The sequence below is a fragment of the Ursus arctos genome, unplaced genomic scaffold (genome assembly GCF_023065955.2).
Source record: "Ursus arctos isolate Adak ecotype North America unplaced genomic scaffold, UrsArc2.0 scaffold_12, whole genome shotgun sequence".
Taxonomy (NCBI): Eukaryota; Metazoa; Chordata; class Mammalia; order Carnivora; family Ursidae; genus Ursus; species Ursus arctos.
In genome coordinates this window covers 39,580,525-39,607,411 of record NW_026622786.1, presented here as the reverse complement: position 1 = coordinate 39,607,411, position 26,887 = coordinate 39,580,525, and the positions used below count along the sequence as shown (strand labels likewise).

Below are 26,887 nucleotides of genomic sequence, written 5' to 3'. Positions count from 1 at the left end.
CTATGGGGCGGGGGTACCCAGAAGAGGGCCCAAATGGGATCCCACATGACATGGAATAGAGGGACCCTCACCTGTGGTCGAAGTCAAAATAAACTTTAGAGCTTTAGGGGACATAGTCATACCACACAAATGACATTCACGTATTTGTGTACGTCAGCAACAGAACCTAGTTGTACAAATTTTCTAAAAGATCATCTATTAAGGTTACCTGTTTTTCTCACTTCTATCCAGCTGCAGGCACTGGTTCCAATATGATCACCCTCACCTAATTTCTGAGCAAAACTAACCCAGTCAGGGAGCCTTTCCAGAAACCCTGTTCATTTTACAAAGTGTCTGTTCCTTTTGGGAGACAATTCCCTGAAAGTTTCTTATAAGTAATTGTTTCCTTTAACACTTTCAAAAAGACAGCATTATTTACAGAAGTGTGTACTCTTTTAAGACTCTGTATCTACTGTGTGAAGTAATATGTTTGTCTTTGCAAATAACACAACACAAATTCTGACTTTTGTCTAAGAACAAGATACCAATTTATCAGCAAAATAAATTGTCTGTGTCAGTGTGATGGATCACTAGGGACTCATCTGCCTTCCTTGGCATTTTCCCTGCTTTGTGAGAAAGAGATGCCTTCTGTACACAGCTAGCCAAGATTCAAGGGCTGTGCCTCTGGCCAAGGCCAAGAGCTTTTACTCTGGGTGAAATTAAATGAGACTCCAGTTGTGGCCTCACGAGTACCCAAACGTCAAGTTCTCTGCTCCCAATCCTATCACCACATACCATGTGCTTAAATGGATAAGTGGCATTTCTGGCTAGGCTCGTAAGTCTTCCTTAGCAAAATGCAGAGTGGAAATGCTTTACAAATATGAATTGTGACATTTGAATTAGAATTCTGCTTGGTATAAGAATAACCTTTTTTTTTTTTTCTTTTCAGCTTGTCACTCACTGCAAAGGCAGTTAAAAAAAAACCTGCTAATTTGTTTTATCTTATATGTATTTAATTTTTTGATTCTCAAACAGGGAAAACATGAAAAGGAAAATCTCACATGTAACCAAGCTGAAACAAGAAAGACAATTACTTTTCCCTAATGAAATGTTCTATTTCCTTGGTTTGCTGTTTCATTAATCTCCCAACTTCATTTTATGCTGATCTAGATTTTAGTAGTTTTCCCCGAACACAACTTGAGCAAAAGATGTTTGGATTAATTCAAAAAAATTATTGTGTATCTATGGTATGAGAGGCCCTTTCTTATGAGCTGGGTAATGGCAAAAGGCAATCCGGATTTCTACCGTCACAGGACTTTCATTTTAGAGCTGGGGTGAGGACAGATTAAAACAGGCAAAACAATAAATAAATAAATAAATAAATAAATAAATAAATAAATAAATAAAAGAATTGACCATAATGATAGTTATGATCAAGAAAATAAAAAGATACGTGTAGTAGGAACGACTCGGGGGCATATAACCTGCAGAGAGTCCTCTCTGAAGAGACAAGATGAGCTGACTTACTGATGAAAAAGACGAAGTAGTCAGTGTGAATTTTTGGAGGGACACTCAGCTACTCGACTGAACATCAAGGACAACAGCCCAAAAAAGGGACCAGTTGAGCATGTTCCAGGATTGTAAAGGAAGTCATTGTAATGGGAGCAGAATGAACAAAGGAAAGAGTGATACAAAATGAGGAAGGACCAATATCTGGGGGTGAAATTAATCACCACATTCTAAAGTATTATAAAGTAAGTTGCATTGTGTTTTTAGTAGGAAGTCACTGCAGGATTTTCAGCTGAGGAGTAATATGATATAACATATACTTTTAAAAGAGATTACTTTGGTTGCTGAGTATAGAATGTATTTGGGGCCAGGGAATAGAGTAGTTGAGAGTGAAGTCAGGGAATCATTTAGGACAACACTATAGATTGTAGCCTGGATCCCCTTCTAGATCGCTTTGAGTCTTTCAGTTAAAACAACAACAACAACAACAACAAAATGACGTCATCCAAATTCTATGTTCACCCATTTTTCTTCTTGGCCTTTGATTTGGGTTCATAATTTGAGGCCCCCTTATTTCTTGGTCTCTTTCTCCCTTTACCTAAAGCTATGTCATGAAGTCACTATTGTTTACTGCAAACATTCAGAGTTCCTGCCCTGACTCCGTGCAGAGGAATGGACAGAATTCTCCTCCTGGGAAAGCCACCACAGCAGGTGGCAACTGCACTCACAGCTGCCACCTTGCTGTCCACATGATGACAGTATGGACCGAAGCAGTCCACTGGCTGGCAGAAGTTGCTAAATATTCATAAGCATATCTGTGATCCAGGAGTCTTAGATAATAGGCATATATATTTTATTTTTGCTTCTTTCTAGCTTAGCCGTCGTAAGTGCTTAAACTGTAATTGATGAGAAAACCAACTTCATGAATGTGGAAATTCATTCAAATTATAAAAAAGCAAAAAAGCTAATTTTTTTTTTCCTGATTTTCCTCCACCCCAAGTTATTGGATGCTGGCAGCTGAGTAACATTAAAAGGATTAGAAACACACATGGTCTTCTCTTTAGTTTTCTGTCCTTATCATACGTGTCAGGCTAATTTCTAGAACATCACTTTTGTTATCAGTTATTAATCTTTCTGAGGTGGAACACTTAATGGTTTGGATTCAGTCAATAATTTCTCTGGTCTTACTTCACTTAGCATAATCCCCTCCAGTTCCATCCATATTGATGTAAATGGTGGGATTCATCCTTTCTGATGGCTGAATAATATTCCATTGTATATATGTACCACATCTTCTTTATCCATTCATCTGTTGAAGGGCATCTTGGCTCCTTCCACAGTTTGGCTGTTGTGGACATTGCTGCTATGAACATTGGGGTGCATGTGTCTCTTCTTTTCACTACATCTGTATCTCTGGGGTAAATACATTGTAGTGCAATTGCTGGGTTGTAGGGTAGCTCTATTTTTAACATCTTGAAGAACCTCCATGTTAAGCGAAGTAAGTCAAGCAGGTAAAGACAATTAGCAATTGGTTTCACTCATATATGGAACATAAGCAATAGTAGGGAGGACTATCGGGGAAGGGAGGGAAATTTGAAGGAGGAGAAATCAGAGAGGGAGATGAACCATGAGAGACTGTGATCCCCAGGAAACAAACAGGGTTTCAGATGGGAGGGGATAGGGGGAGGGAGTAACAGGGTGATGGGTATTAGGGAGGGCACATGTTGTGATGAGCACTGGGTATGATATGTAACTAATCAATCATTGAACACTACATCAAAAACTAATGAGTGGCTAACTGAACATAATAAATAAATTAAATAAATAAAAGCGCAAGCCATGAAAAAAAAATTTCTCTGGTCTTAAAATGTTCTCTAAATGCAGTGGTTCATACGTGTTCCTAATTTCATTTCTGGCCGGGTGTTATAGTCTCCCACTTTGGTCGGGCCATTATGGGGGCCAACTCTACAGAACTATTTATGAAGAAAAGTCTCTGGACTTAGTGAACAGAGGGAGTTATTTCCCATTGCTGGGAGGTGTTGGGTGATTTTCATAATTCCTTTCTTCCAAAATCTTATCATTGTGATTTTTGTGCTTTCAAGAGATGGGTGTTCACAACAGAAATGATATTGTGGTGGTTTGCACTGAAAAAGCCATAAATAGAAAGAATATTGCTATGTTTTCTAACAGATGCTCTCTCTGGCTCAGAGCTTGAGTCTATCAAATTATTGAAAGGAACATTTGTAACATCATGTCTTGATGAAGAACAGAAAAAAAGAAAAGAAAAGAAATGAGAACCCTTAGGCCATCTTTCTGAAATATTTTGTGTATTTAGAATTAAATACTACATTTGAGGGGACCAATGCCAATAATGGTAAAATTTAAAAGATGTGTGGAGATTTGCTTGGGCCACTGTCATATTAGTTTTCTTCCTTTCTTGAGACAATTACCTTATTCTTGAGATTGAGTCCAGATAGCCAAATATTCACTTTGTCTTCCCTGGGAGGTAATCCGTTTGTTTTAATTTTAGCTACAGGCAATTCAGTACATGTCAGCTATGGAACAGATGTAAACTTTGCATGTTTTTTGTTTGTTTCCTTCTCAGCACTTTTATTACCTTCATCCCAGTCTACTCTTTCAGTTTTAAAGGGGGATGGGCAGATCGCCACTCCGAGGCATCCCACAAAGTAGGCAGGTCACCTGAAGGGCAACTTTACCCACTCAAAAGTTCATCTCACATTAGCAGTAAGGATTCAGGCATCACCCCAAATCATTATTTTCCTTACTCGTACAGTTAAGGCATTAAACTTTGCATGTTTAATACTCAGCAGCCCACATCATTTTGTTCATACTTATTTCTTGACCAAATCTTAGTTCTAGAAAAACCTGTGGCTTCTATGGCTGAAGATGTAGAATTTAATGCAAATACTGTCATGGGGGTGATGTGGATTCTATTATGCATTGATGAAATAGTTCTCCATTTTCCAAACTAATTAATACAGTGGAAAATCCTGGTTGCTGTCTGTGGACTTGGGGTCAATTTGCTTCTATCGACCATTACTTCTACTTCAGTCTGTGTCTTACTACAAATGAACTTTAAGAAAGAAAATCAGTGTCTGTAATTTATCAAATGCAAGTTCTTTTAAAACAATGAGCCAGGATAGTTAAAATTGTGTTGTGTTAATAAATGGCTCTAACATCTCAGTGTCTTCAGACAATAAGATCTTCTTTCTTGCTCATGCTACATGGCCGTTGAAACCAGGCAAGAGAGAACTTGCTCATTATACTCAATACGAAACAGGCTAAATGAGAAGCCACCTTTTCTGGCATTGCCAGTTCCTGAGCCAACTTAAAAAGAACCGTGCAGGGAGCAATTAAGATGTTCTAGCCCAGGAATGACACACTCAGAACTGGTTGGTTAGAAGCAGTTACATGGCAGGGAGAGGGAATGGGAGTTGTGTGCCAAAGACAGTAAGTACAACGCTACCTGTGGCCTAAAGGAAGAGGAACCAGAAATCTTTTGACAAAAATCTTAACGACTGTCATAGCACTCCATGATTAGCCTTCTGTAAGGCTTTTTGTAAACTGCTCCATTGAGCTTCAAATACATGGTTTCTTCCTAGCAACTTCACCTGAGGAATCAGTCCTTGAGGGAAGGCTAGAAAACAAATGCCTGCTGAGTGGAGGAAGGAGAGAGAAGAGCACGGCATTCACCTCTCTGCCTTGGATTCTGATTAGTTAGAAAATACAGGTTCACGTTAGTATTTATATCCTTCCTGATACTTGCACCCCCGTGAGCTGACTTGTTCCGGCACACATCCTAATGCTGGTAGAGACATAGCATTTAGTATAACTACATCTCTGAGACTTTCTGGGGGAAAACTAAGTTTATCTGCCACTATCCTGGCATCTTTGGACTTCTGCTCCTCTGTGAAATATTTCCACATCAGAAAATTGAAAAAACTATTTAATAATCATTCATTCGGAAGGTGGATCAGATTGAAAAAAATTTCTGAGCTGTGCCTTCACTTTGCTCAAGGGAATTCCTTGGCCCACTCCCAAGCATTCTGTTAGCTTTCTCAGATTTCACCAAAAAAAGTTAACCAAAATCTCAGCTTTGCTCTCTATTAGACAGCTATGTCTACCTTCACCTGGTAATATTAAAATGCCGTAGTTCAGACTCCCTCCAAGGGTATAAGCTTGTGCTCATTGCTACTTAAAATTACCAATAACTCAACTAAGTATTTTTCTTTCTGACTTCCTTCCTTCCTTCCTTCCTTCCTTCCTTCCTTCCTTCCTTCCTTCCTTCCTTCCTTCATCTGTTTTTTAGCTCTGTTGAGGTACAATCTACATATAATAAACTACACATATTAAAATATATAATTTGATGTGTTTTGATTTATATAAACACTAGTAAAACCATCAATATAATCACAGAATGAACATATCATATCCATCACTCCCAAAAGTTTTCTGGTGCCACTTTTTTACCCATCCTCTGGTTTGCCCCTTCTCCTGTTCTCTGCTTTCTATCACTACAGATTGGTTTGCATTTTCCAGAATTTTATATAAAGGTAATGATAGAGTATATACTCTTGCCTTTGTCTGACTTCTTTCACTCAGCATAATTATGTTGAGATTTATCCATGTCATCACGTGTATCAGTGGTTGATTCTTTTTCTTTGTTGAGTAGTATTCCATTGCATGGATATATCACCTGTTGACAAACATGTGGGTTGTTCCTAGTTTTTTAGTATTACTAATAAATCTTCTATGGCTATTTATGCATAATCTTTGTATGAACACATGCTTTTATTTCTCTTGGGGGAAATATCCATGATTAGAATGATGGGATCATATGGTAGGTATATATTTAATTTTTTTAGGAAACTACCAAACTGTTTTCCAACTGGTTATACTGTCCCATATCCTCAAAAGCACTGAACGAGAGTTCCAGTTTCTATACTTTGTCACCCAACACTTGATATTGTCGGTCTTTCTGACTTTGATACATGTTTTCTGATATTTCCATATGGTTTTGGTTTGCATTTCCCTAATGACTAATGATGTTGAACACCTTCCCGTATGCTCATTTGCCACCCATACATCAATTTTGGTGAAATATCTGTTCAAATTCTTTGCCCATTTTTTATTTGAAGTTTTTTTTCTTATTATTGAGGTTTTTCCCCAAAATTGTTAGTTTTGAAATAATTACAAACTACAATTAAATAAGACTTTGAAGACATGTACAAAGACATTGTGATCCTCAACCATTTGAGAGGTAATTTTGAGAGTAATTTGTCAATCTGATGTCCCATTGTCCCCTACTGCATCAATGTGTATTTCCTGTAAAAGGAGATTACCCTATATAAACCCAATACAAACATCAAATTTGGGAAATTAATACTATATATTATTACCACTTAACAGTCAAACCCCAGTCAAGTTTTGGCAATTTTTGCAAAAAATTGTTATTCCAATTTTTGCCGATTGTTCATAAAGCATAAAAATCCAGTTCAGAATCACACATTTCGTTTAATGGTCATGCCTTCCTCGTTTCCTTCAGTCTGCAAATTTCTTCACTCTTTCTTATAGCTTTAAGACTTTGACACTTTTAAAGATTACAGGTCAGTTATTTTGTAAATTGTCCTTTAAGTTTAAATTCTGATAATGATTTTTTTACAGGAATATCTGGAAGCGATGATGACTTCCTCTCATTGGATGCTATTAGTTCTTTAAATCAACTTTACTGAGGTGTAATTGAAAAGCAATAAACTGCTCCTGGCATACAATTTGAAATGATTCAACCTATGTATATACTGGTACTACAATCCAGACAATGAACACATCAATAACTCTCCCAAGAGTATCCCGAAGACTTTGCTTCTCTCTCCCTCCAACCCTCTTCCCCCATCCCAGACAACAACTGATCTGTTTTCTGTCACTGTAGATTAGTTTACATTTTTTTAGATTTTTATTTAAATTTTATTTAAATGTAATATTTTTTGTATGGCTTCTTTCACTTGGCATAATTATTTTGAGATTTATCCATGTTGTCGCATGTATTGATATTTATTCCTTATTTTTAAGGACTGATCTATTTCATGGTATACCACGTTTCTTGGCACTTGTTGATGGACATTTGGGTTGTTTCCAGTTTTTGACTATTACAAATAAAGCTGCTATGAACATTCATGCACATGTCTTTGTGTGGACATATGCTTTTATTTCTCTTGGGAAAATACTTTGGCATGAAATAGCTGGATTACATGGTAGGTGTATGTTTAACTCTTTAAGAAATTGCCAAATATTTTTCCAAGGCGGTTGTACCTTTTTACATCCACCAGCATTTAATAAGAATTAATATTGTTTGTTCACTCCTCGTCAACACTTGATAAAGGCAAATATTTAAATTTTAGCCATTCTAGAAGGTGTGTAATGGTATCTCATTGTGGTTTCAGTCTGCATTTCCCTAATGACTAATAACATTTGGGGTTTTTCATGTCCTTGTTCATCATCCCTATGAGTTTTTAATGGGTCACTCAAGATATGCTTGTAAGCAAAATTTCAATGCTATATTCATAAGAATCTGTGGCTCTGTCATAATTCCTTATCTTTCTTGAGGAACGGTGGGTCAAGACATCTGTATTTTCTGTTTCTAATCATCAATACTTGCCTGTGTATTGATGAGTCGAATACCTGGTATACCTGTTTGATTCCTTCAAAAGTACAGTTCCACAAACATAGAAAGACCTGGATGTTCCCCTGAAAGCATTTTTGTGGTAGTTACAGCTTGGTTCTGTTTATTTTTTTACTTTGGTACAGAAGCTTACTGACTACAAGCAGACTATGGTTCTCAGACATATAGAAGTAATGACAAATTTTCTATGTTGGTTTTCTATTTGTTGGGTTTCTTTCTCAAGTAGCGGGGGTGTTATTTTTGCTTTATTTTGTTTTTTAGTTAGAGATTTTGAATTTCTCAGAAGTACTGAATTTCATGCTATGTGCAAAGAAGTGATCCTAGGAATAAAATGTCTAATGAATGTTTTATGTACTTTGGCATATAAATAATAGCATCTTAAATACAAACAATCCCATTTCCTCTTCTCCTTTGTACTTAGCTCAACCACAATCCCAGTCACCCCTTGAAGATCAGAGTCACATGATTGAGTTCTAAGCAGCTGAACAGGAATGGACATGACATGTGCCATTTCCATATTTGGTTCCTTAAAACTCATCCCACATGATCCTCAACACTCTTTGACCTTTTTGTGACAAGTGTTGAAGATGATAGATCAGCAAGACGGAACGGCACTGGGTATCAGAATCACCATTTGAAGAACCACACAGGGACCATGAACATTAGTTTGGTAGATTATGTGAATAATTTCCATTGTTTTAAGCCACTAAAATTTAGGAATTTGCCTGTTAGAGCAACTAGCATTACACTTACTAATAAAGAAGTCATTAGGGTCAGGAGGCTATGTCAATAATGTTTCTACATTTTTCTACTGGCAATTCTTCCTCCTTGTTCGGACTTCAGGCTTCTAGCTAGCCCTTGATGGAATACTGAAGCCCACTGAGACAACAGGCTTGGAGTTTAATTGAAAGGTGTAACTACTGTGCAACAGTCCTTTTAATCAAGATGTTAAAAGGAAACTTTATTAAACTGTGATTGAATATATAAAATTAAGATGTAATGCATTTTAAATATATTAGCTCGAATTATAAAATATTAAATTAAGATTTAATATATTAAATTAAACACAGATTAAACTAGATTGAAAAAATACTTTAAAAAATCTCAAATACACCAGAGGAATTATTAACCATTTTATTTAAAAGTGGAAGTCTAGCAAGTACTAGAGCCATAAAAGGGGGACTATTGAGGGGAGCCTAGCCACATTGGGTATACAGCAGTTTCTCCACAAAGTAAATGAGATTATCAAAAAGCTGAAGCAGAAATTTGGTTCTGGATTAAAGAGTGTGAGAATAAGAACAAACTGTAACAACATGTTGAATCCACCAGATCCCATGAGATCCCAGTGGCAGTGCCAACCCTGACGGTGAGCACATGGCTCATCTATTTAGAGCTGTTATCTTTTCCCATGCCCAACATAAAAGCTCCTTGAAATGATTTTGTTGTTTGTGCTTCTATATTTTCATGAGACAGGCTGGCTCTTTATAGATACTGACCCTTGGGTCTAGCAGACTTTTCACAGGCAAAGAAAAACAGAAAAAGCAAAGTATCTTAAACCAAAAAAGTGTCAAATGGAAAAAAAAAAAAGAAATAAAGAAATAACCTGACTCCATTTTTCATGTTTAATCCTGAAAATAAATGAAAGCAAACATATCTTTATACTGAACTTAATAAGTGCCCACACAAAACCCTCTAAATAAATATTGCTTCATCCAATTTTTACAAGGTCCTGTAAGAAAAGTATTATTTTTTTTCCAATTGTACATATGAGGAAATTACAAATAGGACAAATAAGACATTTTCTGGGAATGAAACAACTAGAAATCAATGTAATCAGACTCAAGATTTTTTCTATTTTTCCCTAAATCCCATGTTTGAACTTACAGCTGGGTGATAGCCATAAAGGAAGTCAGCCAGCTTCCCAGATGACAAGTCACTATGCTTAATCACAAGGAATTAAAGTACAGATGATGATAATAATAATAATAAATAATAATGATAGCAGTTACCATTTGTTAGGCAGTTAATGATGTGAGACACAATGATAAATACTTTGCTTGTAATGACTTGTTTGATCATCTGAACAACTTGTGAAAGAAGCACTGTCAATACTCCATTTTAGAGATCAGAAGCCTGAGATTTAGAACTTAAGAAATAGGCCCAAATCCACAAGGTTTTTTGGTTTTTTGTTTTTTTAAAATGTTTATTTATATATTTGAGAGAGAGAGCACAGGGGGAGGGGCAGAGGGAGAAAAAATCTCAAGCAGACTCAGCACTGAGCCCAGCACTGGCTCGATCTCACCACCGTGAGATCAGGACCTGAGCTGAAATCAAGAGCCTGACGCCTAAGTAACTGAGCCCCCCAGGTGTCCCCGGGCCACAAAGTTTTTAAGGCACAAATGTGGATTCAAACTCACAGTTGCCTCCTTCCTCCTCCCCGTCAAGCACTCTCCGTGGACACACATGGCATATTCGGATAGACTGAGATCAGAGGATGTGAACTGTGGAGCTCCTTGGTTTCTACTCTAAATCAGCTCAGCTGGCTCCTTCCCGAGCCTTAGCACCTGTAAGACTAGGCTGATGTCCATATGGGATCATTATCAGGCTGACATTAAATTCTTATCTTCATGTCGAGAAAAGCAATGGAAATACATCTGGGTGGTATGATAAGTGCCAGACAGGTGACTAACGTCTGTTTTTATTTAATATCTTCACTCACTTCATTGCACTCCAACCCACTGTAATCTGACTTCAGTCTTCCACTTCACCGAAGCTTACCAATGACAATTCATTATTAAATCTCAATGGCCCCCTTGTAGACTTCTTTGCTTTTGGCCATATTTATTAACACAGTCAATCGCTTTCATCTTCTCAATATTCTTTCCTGAATATTCTTGACTTCTGAGATACTAATTTTTCTGGTTTCCTCCTATCTCTTTGATTGTTCCACTTAATACCTTTCATCCTTTTCATTTCTCTCTCAACCTAGTCACTTGGTTTCAATACTTCTGCATTGTGTTACAGCCCTGAGCGATTCCCTCTCTTACCACTGGCACCACCTATAGTCATGACAGCACGTTTCTTCTCTGGTGTGCCTTATTTCAGTCAAAGATATAACCTGCCAGACCCTCTTTTTTGGGTGATCTCTTCCATGTTTATGTTTCCAAATCTATATCCTGTTACTATCTCTATCCTCATCGCCAGAGCCAGATTTCTAACTCCGCATATCTTAATATATCTGGACACCTATGACTAGATATCAAACACAGTGTACTCCAAACTGATCTCATCCTAGCTAAACAGTGAATAAGAACATGCCCTCTGGAGCCCAGTTCTTTCACTTACTAACTGTAAACTCGGGCAAGTTATTGAATGTCTCTGCGTGTCATATCCTTACTCTGTGAAGTAGGGATGATTATAGTACCTTCCCCATACTGTGATATGACTCGTCCTAGTCTGGCCAGGTCTTTTTTGTTTGTTTTTTAGCTTCTCTGAATCTACTAATGCTCACTGTGTCAGCTGTCTCTGAATATTCACTGACCTGGATCAGAGGTGACATACCCAGAGCCGAAAGTTCACCACATCTATCTTCTATCAACCTTATCAACCATCAGCTTTACTTAAAGAAGATGAATCAACGAAATTTCTCCAGCTCCAGTTAGTGCTTTTTCTAATTTGTTACTCCAGATACCCATAACATGTTAGGACTTAATGAAGTTTGTTTTTTGGGGGCACCTGAAGCAAGATGTCCATCGTAGTTGCCTGTGACCTGCAAATGGCTTTACTTTGTGCTTTACCAGACCTGTGAAAGAAGATAGCCTCTAGATTGTTAAAAAAAAAAAAAAAAAAATTCTTCCTATTTGCCTGAAAAAGACCAGGTTCAAACAAGTTCAAAGCTGAGTGCTAAACACACACATCCACCTGCACACACGTGCGCGCACACACACGTGCGCACGCGCACACACACACGCACACACACACACTTTCCCTTCTCAGGGTGAGTCAGTGAGTCATTGAGTTTATTCTACTTTCTGTACAGAACTAGCAAACTTGGGGCGCCTGGGTGGCACAGCGGTTAAGCGTCTGCATTTGGCTCAGGGCGTGATCCCAGCGTTATGGGATCAAGCCCCACATCAGGCTCCTCCACTATGAGCCTGCTTCTTCCTCTCCCACTCCCCCTGCTTGTGTTCCCTCTCTCGCTGGCTGTCTCTATCTCTGTCAAATAAATAAATAAAACCTTTAAAAAAAAAAAAAGAACTAGCAAACTTGCCACCCACCCAGATGTGTAATTTAATCATTTTAAGCTTGATAAAATGAGTCTATATTTCTAGTGATCATTCACTGTGCTTATAACACTTCCTTATTCATTTGATACTTTTTTGTTTATATTTCAAAATCCCTTCTAATCATTCCACTTTAATAGTGTCTTTCCCAAAACACTTAGAAAGAATTATAGCACTTTGTAAATAATAATAATAAATTTAATAGATATCATGTCCTGTGTGCCTAGCATGAATCAAACCCTTACAACAATCTGATTAGGTAGTAGCTGTTTTAATGATGAGGAAACAGACACTCAGTGAGACTGAGTAACCTGTGCAGGGCACAAAGTTAATATGCGCCGAACCAACATTCTTCCCAGTCTTTCTCCCATTAGCTCACATGTTCCCTCCCACCACCATAGTTCACACATGATCTAATGAGTATTTCTGTCCTTGTCCATCTCACCTACTATTATGTAACCTCAAGAACAAGCATCATTTTCTATTTTTCCGAGAAAATATCGATTATATAAAAAGAGTTTCAAAATATTTGTTGAATGAATTAGTTAACCAAATAGTAACCAAATTTCACATTTGTACTAAACATATATTGACGCTAAAGAGTTAATGACGTGGAAATGAAAGAAAATGGAAGACATGGTCTCGATTTCAAGTAGCCCACAATCTTCCAGTTTAGAAGCAACATGGAATAGTGTAAAGACACAAGAACAGGCTTTAGTACATGCAAATTTGTAATTTTGACTTTGCTAATACCTCGATTGAGAAAGTTATATAATTTCTCTGTTACATGACTTCACAGCTTCTCAAAAGCCAAAAGGTTACTTTATGTCATCAAAAAGCTAACTTCCCATGGTAACGATCTGTCACTATTCTCTCAGAAAGTCAATCTTTGATAGGACTACACAGTTCATACATGCAAATCTCTGGTCTTTAGGAAAAAAAATGCTTTAAAGGATTTGAATCTTACAACAGATTCCCCTTCAGAAAGCACAGGTTTATGACTCTGTTAAGGATTGTTTTCCAGTTTTTATTTAAATTCCAGTTAGTTAACATACAGTGTAATATTAGTTTCAGGTATAGAATTTAGTGATTCATCACTGACATACAACTGCCAGTGCTCATAAATTTCTGAATGGGTATGAATAGCAGAAGAGTTGATCTAAGCATTTTACTTGTGTTATTTTATTTCATCTCGAACCCTGGGCTTCAATTTCTTGACTTTTATTATGGATAGTCTGTGAAGATATAAAAGCCTTTACCAGGAATGGAAACAAAGTAGATACTAGGCAAATATCATTTTCTTTTCCCTTTGTCTCTAATCTTCTTTTGAGATTTATAGACATTTAACGTCTTGTCCATCTAATCCTTTATACACAGAAATGATCTTTAAAACATACTTAATAATTAATAGAGTGCCAGACTGACCAATTGAAAAAGGGTTCTGCTTCAGCATTAGGAAGCAGAGCCTAGGCGAACGTGTTCTGGAGGGTAAGTAGACGTGGGTCAGATTATTTGAGCTTCATAGAAGTGCACCCATCTGCCTTATTCGATTTGGACTTATCTACTTATTGCATTCGTACTCAGCTGTGGAACGTATCAAAGCTTTAATATTCCACCAGAGACCCCAATGTCAAGTTTTAGCATTATCCTTGTTTTTGACACTTTCTTCAACACCAAATTTTTACATATTTGTCTTCTTTAAAAACATTTTAAAAACAATAAAGAAAACAGGGGGGAAATGCTTCATCAAGGCAACCATGATAAACTATTCAAACATTTAGCAAGTGTTTATTTCTGTCAAGTACTGAAATGACACAAGACACCATAAAATGGACTCCTAGCTGAAATGGGAACAAGTGGCAGAAAGAACATTAAAATCTGTAGCTTGATTCAAATATAGTAAAATAAGAAATGGTAACATCCACAAATCAAGATAGAGATGTAATTTCATGGAATATTAAGTAGATGTAAATGATTCCTAATAACTTTCAAATACAGATTACTCAAGTTTTACTCCAGGATTGAAGTATTAATTAAGTTGTTAAAAGAAAAATTTCTTAGCAACAGCATCATCAAGAAGGGTTTTAAACATAGTGGAACATAATCCTCTTGATTGGAGATTGTATGTGATTTTATCCCTTAACTTTTAGTGTCACCCCACAAAGTATTGTTTCACAAATATTTGGAACAATTTATCCAGGATTTGATAATGTAAGAACTGAGAGTGTTGTTAAAGAAGTTACCAAAAGACCATTACTGGTTACAACACAAAGACATTTAATTCAGATTTCTTGAAAAGACAGGAGAAATTTGTCACTAGTTGATCATAACTTGGCAGAAAATTGCTAAGTATACAAAAACCATTTAAGACCAGAGAAAAAAACCTTATTAATGAAATTTCACAAAATATCATGCTTCATTAGTCCTAACTTCCCAATGCCTACTAAGTATGGACTTTTAAATAAATCACTCCGTTTATGCACACATTTGAAAAAATACAAAAATCTTAATGACGAAATTCACTAAATACAGCAATTAATAATTATTGAAAAAGTAATTTTAAAATATCTAACAGCTCCTTACTTAAAGATTACAATGTACAAAATGTCTAAATTCAACCAAATTAATTATTATGAAGGAGCTTTAAGCTTTAGTTTTAATTCTTGGATTTACTGAACTCAAGAAGATATTAGCAACTTGTTTATGTGTTACGTAAGTTGTAATTAAAGCTTTAAATGTATTCACAAGCACATTTATAAAAATTATAATGGCATGCGTTTAGAATTTTTTATTTTGTTAATCTTGCAGTTGCAAGAAAAGTTAAAATAAAGAAAAAGGTTTTCAAAGTGCCATGTCTTTATATCTTCATTTTATTCTTCTTTTCCTTGTAAGTAGTTAAGTAAGGATATCTTGGTTGGTGGCATCAGGATATTTTTATTTTTTTTTTATTTATTTATTTATTTATTTATTTATTTATTTATTTATTTATTTATTTTGCACAAGCTTCTAAGAGGTGAGACTGTCCTTATTCCTTGGGTTTAGGTGTCATACTCTTAGCTGATCTATTAGAATTCTGAGATTGCCATTACAATAAAATAGAAGGATGGGAATTCTGTGCGGAAATATCCAGGTCTGGTCACACCAATAGCATTTTCTTAATTTTGCCAAGAAACAAAAAGAGGAAAATAAATTATTAGATTCCCTTACTTTCTATTTCTCTCACTAATATTTTTGTGTCTAACTCATCCAGTGGAAGCAAATAAATAGTCCTCTAGCCACAAAATCAAAATGAAATATTATTGATTTTGTAAATTATTTTGAAATCTAATCCAGCAATATTATTTTCATTTTAATGTATATTTGTGAACTAAAACATATCGAGAATAATAATATTTCCCTTGAGGATCTCTCTACATCTACTTTTTGTAATTATTTTCTTAAATACCTCTAGAGGTCATCCTGCTTATAAGGATTATAAATATTATATTTTAAAGACTTAAGCCATGCCTATCTTTCCTTATACCATGTAACATACATGTATTTGTATATTAATATTACAGTTCACTAGTTGCTCACTGAACTACAATAGTTTTGTTTAAAACAGCATAAAATCATATATTCTGAAGTTAAGCCTGGAGTTCTATATCTCGATGTACAATTTATATAGTAGAAATCCAACTTTTTACTTGATTTTAATAGGAGAGCTAGTGTTATGGTTAATAATACAGCACTTGCTCAGCCACGAAACTTGCTTCTGTCTCATTTTAGAAGGCCTGCTCTAGGGGCACTTGGGTGGTGCAGTTGTTAAGCATCTGCCTTTGGCTCCTAGCGTTCTGGGATCGAGCCCCACATCAGGCTCCTCTGCTAGGAGCCTGCTTCTTCCTCTCCCACTCCCCCTGCTTGTGTTCCCTCTCTCGCTGGCTGTCTCTGTCAAATAAATAAATAAAATCTTAAAAAAAAAAAAAAAAAGGCCTGCTCTAGTTTAAATGTTGTATATATATTTTGGCAGAATAAAAAGTGGTCACAATATATGACTTGAAATTATGAGCGCTTGCCAAAGTGGGTTGTCTGAGCTCAGACACTGTATCCAATAGTGTAGATATCATTAAAACATTTCCTTTGTGTGTTATATTCAGATGAAAATCATTCTACCATCTGAATATAGGAACTGTAGTCTTTAGGGAAAGTCAAGAGAGTTTTCAGGAAGAGAGTCTTCTGACATTCAGGTTTGGTTCAGAAGGTAACTGAGGCTACCTTTAATGAGTAGACCACACAGTGAGTTAGTGATTCAAAACTCAGACATCAATGGTCTGAAAAAGTGATGTTTACCAAGACATCCCCATGGACAGGCTGGCATCACTTGCTGCTCAATAAATGTTTATTGAATAAACAGGCAAATAAATACTCATGTCAGAGCCAGGAATGTTTGACTTACAAAGGTATTTGCCCCTGCTCTCTTTTCATACTAGCACTGTTGGAACCACCCAGTACCCACAGTTGGAAAGGTGTAGCAAGGAGCGGGGAGATCATAGGCTCGCAAAGCTCCTGACGATGCAAAGGCACAGGTGCTAAAAATTACCAGAGATTTTTGTGTGCCCCTTCGGTATATAACACCGATTTTTTTGTAAAAGCAAAAGGAAGTTGTTGAAAAATTCTCAGTTGAATTCTGTGCTACAAAAAAGAAAATGAATGTGGAAGTCTGCTGTAGAGGATTGTAGGACAGACATTGCCAACTGTTATTTTGTCCCTGGGAAGTTTGATATTTACCATTCAGAACAGGAAAAATAAGAAGAAGAAAAGAAAAGGAAAAGGAAAAAAAGTAGAGACATCTTACATAACTTTGAACAACCAGCATAAAGGCAGCCAGAGACAGAATTAAAATGAAAAATAATTGCATCTTTAAAAACAACAGGAATTTTCCCACTGTTGTGAATTTGGTGTGGAGTTGAATGATGAAAAAGACGATAGCTTAGAAAGAGTTTGAAGGAAGGCAAAAATAGAAAGAATGGGAAATCTTTGTTAGCATATAAATTTGGTGCACCAACTTTATGCAAATATGAAAAAAAACATACTGCCAGTTGAGTCTTTTTTAGGTTCAAAACTTCACTCTTATTACAGAATGAAAAAAGTGAGTATTTTGATTATTTAAGCTGAAAAACAAAGTCACATAAAAATAGTTCTCAAACACTGTGAAATAACATTATGCAAGAGTTTGAAACACATCAAAGAGAGGAATGTTATCTGTAACTGAAGGGGGAACCGAGGTGAGAAAATAATGAATCCAATTGGCATCTAATCAGAATACTGAGGCTGGAACAGTAGCCGGGTGGAGCTTATCACATGGAGATTGGAGAAAATATATACAAGCCTTTGTGTGGGACCATGGAGTCACACGCACGTGCGCAAGGGATTCTGGAAGGCCAACACGCTGTGGAATTCCAACCAGGAAGTAATTCTGCAGTCTACTGTATTTTGACTCAGAAACAGAGTGATAGACTATTATAGCCCCAGACTCTTCAGTAACTAAGAGAGAGTCATCTGATAGTGACTGGTACTCACAAAACAAAGTCACTAGATCTTTTTTGAGAGATCAGATTTTCTTATTAAATATCAAGATAAGCCCAAGCTGATTTCTCTCTGAACATCCAGGCATACCATATAAGGGTAAAAAAAAGAAGGATTAAAATAAAATGTTCTCAAAAGAGATTTTTTTTCTATTCTGTATTATTAGATTCTTCAGTAAAAGTGAGATGTTATAAAAAAAAAGGCTTATATATATTTTTCAAAATGTCAACATGTTTAGCAATTTTATGAAGGCAAAAACGTTGTAACTTGTCTTCAGTTTACCTGAAGATGCTTTGATGTATGTGGTCCACTTCTAATGGTCTCATTATAAATCAAATCTATTCAGTCTCTTTAGTATAAGATAGAAAAACAAGCTATAGGGGCTCTAGGGTCAGGCACCCTGAGCTTGCGTTCCAGCTTTGCCAATCACAGATGTGAAATTTCACCTCTTTGAGCTTTTTTTTTTTTTTTTAAAGATTTTTTAATTTATTTACTCAACAGAGAGAGAGACAGCCAGCGAGAGAGGGAACACAAGCAGGGGGAGTGGGAGAGGAAGAAGCAGGCTCCTAGCAGAGGAGCCTGATGTGGGGCTCGATCCCATAACGCCAGGACCACGCCCTGAGCCGAAGGCAGACGCTTAACCGCTGTGCCACCCAGGCGCCCCCACCTCTTTGAGCTTCTATTCCATCATCAAGAGTATTGAAATAATACTATTTAGCCCCACAGGATTACTTTGAGAATGAGCCAGCTTATGGTAGGGGCTACACTAACATTACGGCTGTGTGGTGTACTCAATCAACCAATTATTATGGGCCAGCACTGGGCTAGCTGCTAGGAATGAAAAATAAAATGCATAACTTCCTTGCTCTTGAGACGCTCACTCTCTAGTGCAAAAACACACAGACTGGCCGTTACAACACATTTTAATACGTTCACTAACACAGCCCTCTACCTAGTACTTCGGGGGACCTGGATTCTACAGGAAAAGAAAATTCCAAAAACTTTGTCTCGTCCTCGAGTATTCCACTTTCCCAACTTTCTTGTCTAAAGCGCTGCAGTGATCACAGTGGCAGTGAGGCTATAAAAGTCAAGTACCCTAAAGCAAATCCCAGCTCCTTTGGAGGTATGAGAACATGGAAAATCTCCATTCCCAAGAAGCTGTGAGATCATGTCTGATTTAAGTCCCAATCCTAAACAAAGCAGGACTCATGCTGGGTTTCATGTGTAGAGTTTCATGTCCAATCCCTGTAACGAGGTGATAAGGCCTGTGTCACAGTTAGTCAGTAGCAGGCGATGCAATTAACAGGATTGCGCTAACCTGGAGATGCGCCAAGCTGGCGAAAGAAGGATTAGAAAGTAAATGAAGTGAACAACCATGAACCAGCAAATAGGGCTTAATGGACAGTACAAGTCAGTGAGGCAAAAATGGGCCAATTTGCTCTCATTGATTTTCACTGCCCATTGAGCTGCATTCCTCTTTTGCTTTCTAATGCATTTATCTTGGCCTAGGCAAGTTCTCTGGCTGTCATCCTGAGGACGATTCCATTGACCGCGACAACTCCATGAGCAGACCAAAGTACTATCTGGCCTACAGAGCCCTCTCTCAGGCATCCTGATGGGATGTCTGATGGCTAGGAGAGTCCAAGAAAGAAATTCCAATAGATCTTATACCCAGGATGTCACTGAGGAGACATTTTATCAGAGGAATCGAAGGAAGTACTGCAAAGTTCCTTTCCACTTGTGCGTTCCACCTTATTTTTAAATAGATCATCAAAGTGAAAGAAAACACCCCACCCTGCGATTTTCCACTAGTTTTCAATCATCTCCAGTGCAAGTGCCAAATGACTTCTGCTATCCAGAATAAATAAACCTCATGACCATTTGTTGTTCACTAGCTATGATGACAGGAAAGCCATGCAGCTATTTGAACTCATGAATAGGTAAATGGAGTCAGCTAGGCTGACCAGAAGGTCAGGATACCAAACAGTATTTCCACCTGGCATGAACCTTTCCTTTCAGCCTCTTCCCCACTCTTTTCGCATCTCCTCTTGTCTCCTGGCTTCTTTGCCTCTTTCTGTATACTTTTTCTGGTTTGACTATCTCCCCTCTCTCTCCTTCTTCCTACCTGTTGGATGCTTTCTTCTTTCTTATTCTCCCTCCCCACTGCCTCTTACACCGAAAGCCAATCAGGAAAATTCATATTTGTCCAGTGGATTATCCAATGAATTGTGTTCCAGATAATTGCTCCCTACCCCTACATGTATGCTTAATTTGAGGATGAAATGGCTTCTGAGATTTTGAAATTCCATCAGTTGATTATGGGGGGGAAAAAAAATCTTTATCCAGTTTCATATGAAACCGAGTATCTTGCCATGATCCTGAGCGTCCTATCTTTAAAAGAAACTCACACTTGACAGAAAATATTTATCTACCCATAAGAGAAAGAATTTCTCGAGTTGGGAAGTAATAGACAATGTGCACAGAGAGTTACATTTGTTATTTCCCACAGTATGAATCTCCCCATGGAAGGAGCCACACGGGCACCTTCAGCAATTCAGTCCTTCACCATTACAAAGAGCAGAAGGAATGCACCTGGTCCCCAGTGCTGCGTGAGGAAGCCTCTGAGATTTCCCTGACTGGCCTGGAAGCTCAGACCCTACGTAGTTCCGCAGAGCTAATGAGATTCCAATCTGACAAGGAATAGCTGCAGGCCTGAAAAAGACTTTCCCTGCCCACCCCCCAACCAAGCTAATTAACAGGTATTTTCCACGAGTCCAGTAAAATAATAATGTATTTCTCTAGTTGCCATCGTCAACAATGCCTCATTCAGTTATTTGGTGCTAGGACACATATACCAAGAAATGATCAGCGAGAGCTGGGGAGTCTACTCACTTGGCCATCTAGTGATTCCTTTTTCTGTTCTGTTTAAACTATTAATAAACTGGAAAGAAAAGGAGAGGGGTAAGTCTCAGATGTCAGGGGTCATATTACTTTTGGTTATTAGTTCTCTCCTCACCTATGCTTTGCTTCCCAGCGGACCATTTCCCCTGCTTCCATCAAGTAGCTTTGCATTCCTCAGATGCACCCTGGGAATTACCCAGCCAGCTGCTACACTGCTTTCCTCGAGCTGCTGCTGCTACTGCAGCCGCCAGAAGAGATACTGGGGGCATTTCAAATTCCAAAAAGTGTTAACTGCAGCTGCTAAGCAGACGAAGGGGGAAAAAAAAAAGTCTTCTTCTAAGTTATGCATTGCGTGACACGTGCATTTGATGTCTCTTCATATGTTTCCAAAGCAGCATGTGCAACATATCACACTCAAACTGTCACCATCTGAAACAGAACAGCACACAGGCAAAATGTTCCAGTAAAGTCTAGTGCCTGCATGCGGCCCACCTGAAGCACCTGGAAATAACTAAACTTCCAAACATAGGTTGACTTTGCTTGAACGGAATAAGAAGCTTCTGTGTTGCAATGAATTTAAATTTAGCTGGACTAATTTATCCTAATATGGACCTTCTGAATATTTGATCCTTCCTGTGCATTACTCCTAATATTCTTGGAATTGATCTTCATTTCTTTGTTTCTTTCCTACCTCCTATCCATTTGATCACATTTTTTTCCCTAAAATGCACATTTTTTTTTCCATATTGCTCCTCTACTTAAAAACCATCGATGGTTTCCCTGACGCCAAAAATAAAGCTCAAATGCCTTAGCTTGACATTTAAGGTTCTCTACCATCTGGCCTCAACTTGCCTATGGTTTCTGCCTTGTCCCTTGGTCAAATGGATCTCATCACTGGCCCCATCACCCTGTTTCCACAGCCCTGAATTAAAAAATCCTGTGAGTTTTCTGGATACTAATTCTCTCTCTCTCTCTCTCTTTTTTTTTTTTTTTTTTTGCTTGAAATGACCACTTCCTCCTCTCTCTCCACCTAGCCCTCTGCCTTATTCACTTGCTCTGGAAGAATTTTTCCACATCTGCATAGATTTTAGAGAGAGTGGACTTGGAAGTGTGGTGCTGCAGTGGAAAAAAGACAAAGTCTAGAAACTAGGAAGAAAGAATGGGTTGTATTTCCAGCCCTAATACATAACAACAGCATCACCTTGACTGAGTCACTTAACCCTCTGGATCTCTGTTCCCTTATTTGAAAAATGGGCTAAATAATAACTGCCTTCCATAAGTCAACTGCAAAATCAGATAAGATCATGTCTGAAAAAGTACTCTGAAAATACTAAAGTACTCTTTGAATATAACATATGATGACAATTTTCTTCTAAACACCCAGCATTTCCTGTTCACTTATGCCACAGACTGTTCTGCCGAACCTATAGTAACATTATAGTTGGTACTATTATGTACAAGTAATAAAACAGAAAGGCTAAATGACTTGTCCAAGTTAAAATAATGGGTAAGAAGAAGAACTGGGATTCAAACCAAGGTAACAGACAAAAGAGCCTGCTTTCATTACACTTTACTGCTGTTTATGCCATCTTGTAATCAATTATTAGCATTGCATTAGTTTTATGAACTCCTTGAGGCCAATAACCACAGCTTATCTTTCATATGACTTTCACACTTGGTATTCCCCTTGTCTAGAATGCTGGCCACATGGTTCACATCTCCTCACCTTCTTCAGATCTTTGCTCAAATGGTGACTTCTCAATAAGATCTTCTCGGACCACTATATGTAGAATTCTAACGCTCCAGCCTTTCCTATCCACCCCATCCACTTTACTTTCTGCATATCACTTATCATTTCACATCCTACATGTTTTATATATTTATATGTTTTTATTATCTTGTTCCAATAGAATGTAAGCTTCATGAAGGCAGGGATTTTTGTTTTATTTACTACCGTATTCCCACTGCCTAGAACAGTGCCCTGAAACAATTAGCTGCTCAATAAATATTTGATAATAAACTAACAATTAGGTTAGCATGTGATTTATCAAATGGTTCAGGATTTCTTCACCAAAGACTTTAGATATTTTTTTCAGTTGTGTAGAATTAGAATATAGACAGTATTGGGGCACTTGGGTGGCTCAGCTGGGTAAGTGTCCAGCTCTTGATCTCAGCTCAGGTCTTGATCTCAGGGTTGTGAGTTCAAGCCCTGTGTTGGGCTCCATGATGGGCTTGGAGCCTACTTAAAAAAAAAAAAAATGAATTAGGGCAGTATCTACAATTGTAGCATTCTCTTTGAATGGTGTCATTTGCATTAAGAGGTGCAATAAATGCACTTGAAATTCGATAGGCTAAGAACTGTAGTTTATTTTTCACTGTGAAAAAATTCAATTTTGTTTTTTTTAATTTACATATAAATATTTAACAAAAGAAAAAGTATCTTCATAGGATATACTTCTATTTTCTGTAAGGATTTTTGTCCATCATAACGGCAAATTATATATGGTGATCACAGGATGAAATCTAAGTCCCTAATGAGGAGCTACAAGTCATGTTAGGATGCTGTCTCCACCTGCATGTCTACTTTCACCTCTTCTCAGTCCCCATTTCAGAGGCTAAATAGTATGGTAGCCAAGGCACACCCTCGGAGGCAAGCTACCTGAGTTTGGATCTCAGTCTTACCAGCAACCCTGGAAAAATTACTTCATTTCATTAAGCCTCAACTTCCCTATTAGTAAAACGGGGACAGTACTATGAACCAATTCCTGGAGTTGTTATGGAAAGAAATGAAATGATCTACACAAAACACTTAGAAAACTGCCCAGTGCAAAGTAGGTTTGGGGAGGTTGTTATTCACTTCCGTTTATAATCCAATTATGTGCCATTCCCCACCCTCCTCCACAGAGACTATCTCACACTGAACATCAGGTTCTTAAAAAAAAAAAAAAAAAAAAAAAAGATGCTATTTATTTATTGGACAGGGAGAAAGGGATAGAACGCAAACCAGGGTGTAGGCAGAGGGAGAAGCAGACTCCCCGCTGAGCAGGGAGCCTGAAGACTGGCTCAGGCTCAATGCAGAAACCCTGTGATCATGACCTGAGCCTAAGGCAGATGCTTAACCAACTGAGCCACCCAGGCACTCAGCAAAGATGTAATAACAACATGAATTAATGACTTGAGTTTTTGTTTTTAAGTGAAATCCAACCCTAGGAATACATCTCTTTGTACCCTAATTATTTAAAGATTAAATGGTTTTTAGAATTTTGGTATGAAATTCTTCAGTACCCTTTGTTAGGAAGAAAAAAATTTCCCTCCATCCTGATGTTTTCTTCTACGTGAAGCAAGCTCTACTTGTGCAGCTTCTTGGCCTTTCCATTTTCTCCTTCACTCTTACTCACACATGCATTCTTAAGCAGATAGAAAAGTTTGGAGTGAAAACTGGTCTTGCTTGGCTAAGTCACGTTCTTTGCTTTTCAAGGGTAGACCTAGCCGTAAAGAGTATGGGTTCCCAATTGCTCTGGCCAAATAGTCAACCTGGCCATGAAAAATCCTGTCCTCATGGTGACAGCTGTTGACTCCTTGAAATTGTACCTACTTTTGAGTTTCAAGATCAGGAAGCTGGTTTATTTTCAGCTATGAGCCATATTGGCTAATGAGAGCAATAACAGTACTAAGGCTGATATTTTTGTTTCCCATTTACCTCCCCCTTTTGTCTTATTTTTCAACTGATTTAGAATTCAGTTGTGAAACAATGAAGCTCTTTATCAAACACTTGAAACCCCAAACATCTCTCATAATCTACTTGCATTATGACATAAATGAAATTATATTACCCATCAGCATTACATACCTGCAACATGGAATCATTTATCTCTAGGGATCTTGGGTGTACAATAGTGCCCCCCTTAATCTGTGGGGGATACATTCCAAGACCCCCAGTGGGTGCCTGAAATAATGGATAGTACTGAGCCCTATATATACTTTGTTTTCTCCTATAAGATGAGGTGAGGTGAATGACGTAGGCAGTGTGATAGCATCAGGCTACTATTGAGCTTTCTGACATACATCAGAAAGAGGATCATATGCTCGCAGACCATGTTGACCATGGGTAAATGAAACCATGGAAAGTAAAACCACAGATTCTTACTACGTGTAAGAATCTACACAAGAAAATGTTCACTATGATTGTGAGGGGGGAAAAAAAAGAAAGAAAGAAGCCTTTTGAATCTGTTACAACCCCCAGGTAAAACATGGTGTCCTCATGAATGAAAATCACTGTGGTAATACTCAAATAATTTGTGGGAGAGAGAAAGGGTAGAAGTCAGTCATCTGAGGGGTACCTTATTAGAATCTTCAGATTCTCCAGGCAATCTCCTGCTCACAAATTTTATTTCCACAGATTGTAACATGCTCTTTATCTAGTGTGAATTTCATATTTCTGCATGTTTCATAGATCCACTTATTCCACTTCCCATTGAAAATAAGCCTCTAATGAATAAAATGTTGTTTTTCCACTTTATTAAGTAAAACACTAACATGGTGAAAGACAATTTTAACTTGAAGTGTCATATCAGATTGTGTCTACTTACTAATCAAACATGATTATAAGTGACAGAAGTGGTTTGCATTTTCATTTTATAACATTATCATACTATAAAACATAAGAATAAGAAATTAAACAAATTACAGTCATATTAAAATACATTTTCAGGGAGAGTAGGAAAAATAGTTTCTCATCGCTACATAATTACTGTTCTAAGATTTCACTAAGCTACTACCCCAGGGTGTCAACTTTTAGTTGGCAGTTTACATTTTTATATAGGTTTTCTGTGTTTCAGTGATTTTCAGTTTATTTTATCCAGAAAAGCATGAGCCAGCCATAAATGACACATTATTACTCACTGCTTTAGTCAGTTCTTCACATTCAACTAAAATATTTTTCAGTCGTCCAGGCTATTAGCTCAAAATTTTTACTGATATCCATTAACACTTCATCTACAAGTTCTATTTTTCTTTCTTAAATCTAGAGCAGGTAACACAATTGATGAAATATTTGTCAAAGTAGAGTATGTTGAATTACCACATATACACTGGGTGACATCTCTACAAGGTACCATCCTACGTTCTGTGAAATTTCCTGAGCAGAGGACCAAATACTTTGATTGTATCCAAGTTTTCTCAACACTTTCAAAAATTTCATTAACTCACCCAGTTAACAGATACTGCAATGGCATTTTCTAGCAGTCAGTATTCAGTTCTCGTGTAGATTAATGATTTCTGCCCTTCATGCTGTGTGTGTACCCGATAAAGTCTTACTAAATAAAATGCCTTGAACATCTTTCTCCCTCACGCTCTTTTTTTCAGGATGTGTGTTTTTGTCTGCAAAACGTATGTAGGATCTATTGTGTTTTATTTTTTTAAGCTACAACAAATATGTCATTGCATTTACCTTTATATTCATTATAGTATCTTCTCAATCTAATGATACTAAAAGTACAGCAACAATCACATGGGTGCCCGGATATGTTTTAATGTTTAAAAGGTGTTGCATTGGAAAAGGCACCACACAAATGGTATAGACGAACATCTTTAAAAATGATACTAAATGTTTAACTTATGCATCACCTTTCCTGCCTTTGGAGACTTAGGGAAAAACTCAAAACTTAGAAAAAAATCTGTGGATTTATAACTAGGAAAAGGAGATGGCATTGAAAGAAACAAGAGAGTCCTCAGTCTTTGAAAACCTCAACAACATTTATCCAAGGGCTTATGATGTGCCTGACACTGATTCTTAGGAAATTAACGCCAGAGAATTCATGCCCTTTTTTTTTTCTGTTTTACAGAAGTATTTGCCTGGATTATACTGCTTGAAATTCCTATCATTTAGAAATTTACCTATGGGGGGGTGCCTAGGTGGCTCAGTCAGTTGGGTATCCAACTCCTGATTTTG

The 26,887-nt window shown here is 37.3% G+C and overlaps 1 non-coding gene across 1 annotated transcript; it reads right to left on the bottom strand.

Moving 5' to 3' along the window:
- Positions 1-4,142: 4,142 nt before the first annotated feature.
- On the bottom strand, positions 4,143-4,291 carry LOC113254841 (U12 minor spliceosomal RNA). Its single transcript, XR_003315964.2, has one exon. It is a non-coding gene; the product is annotated as a U12 minor spliceosomal RNA (small nuclear RNA).
- Between the last annotated feature and the right edge of the window lie 22,596 nt (positions 4,292-26,887).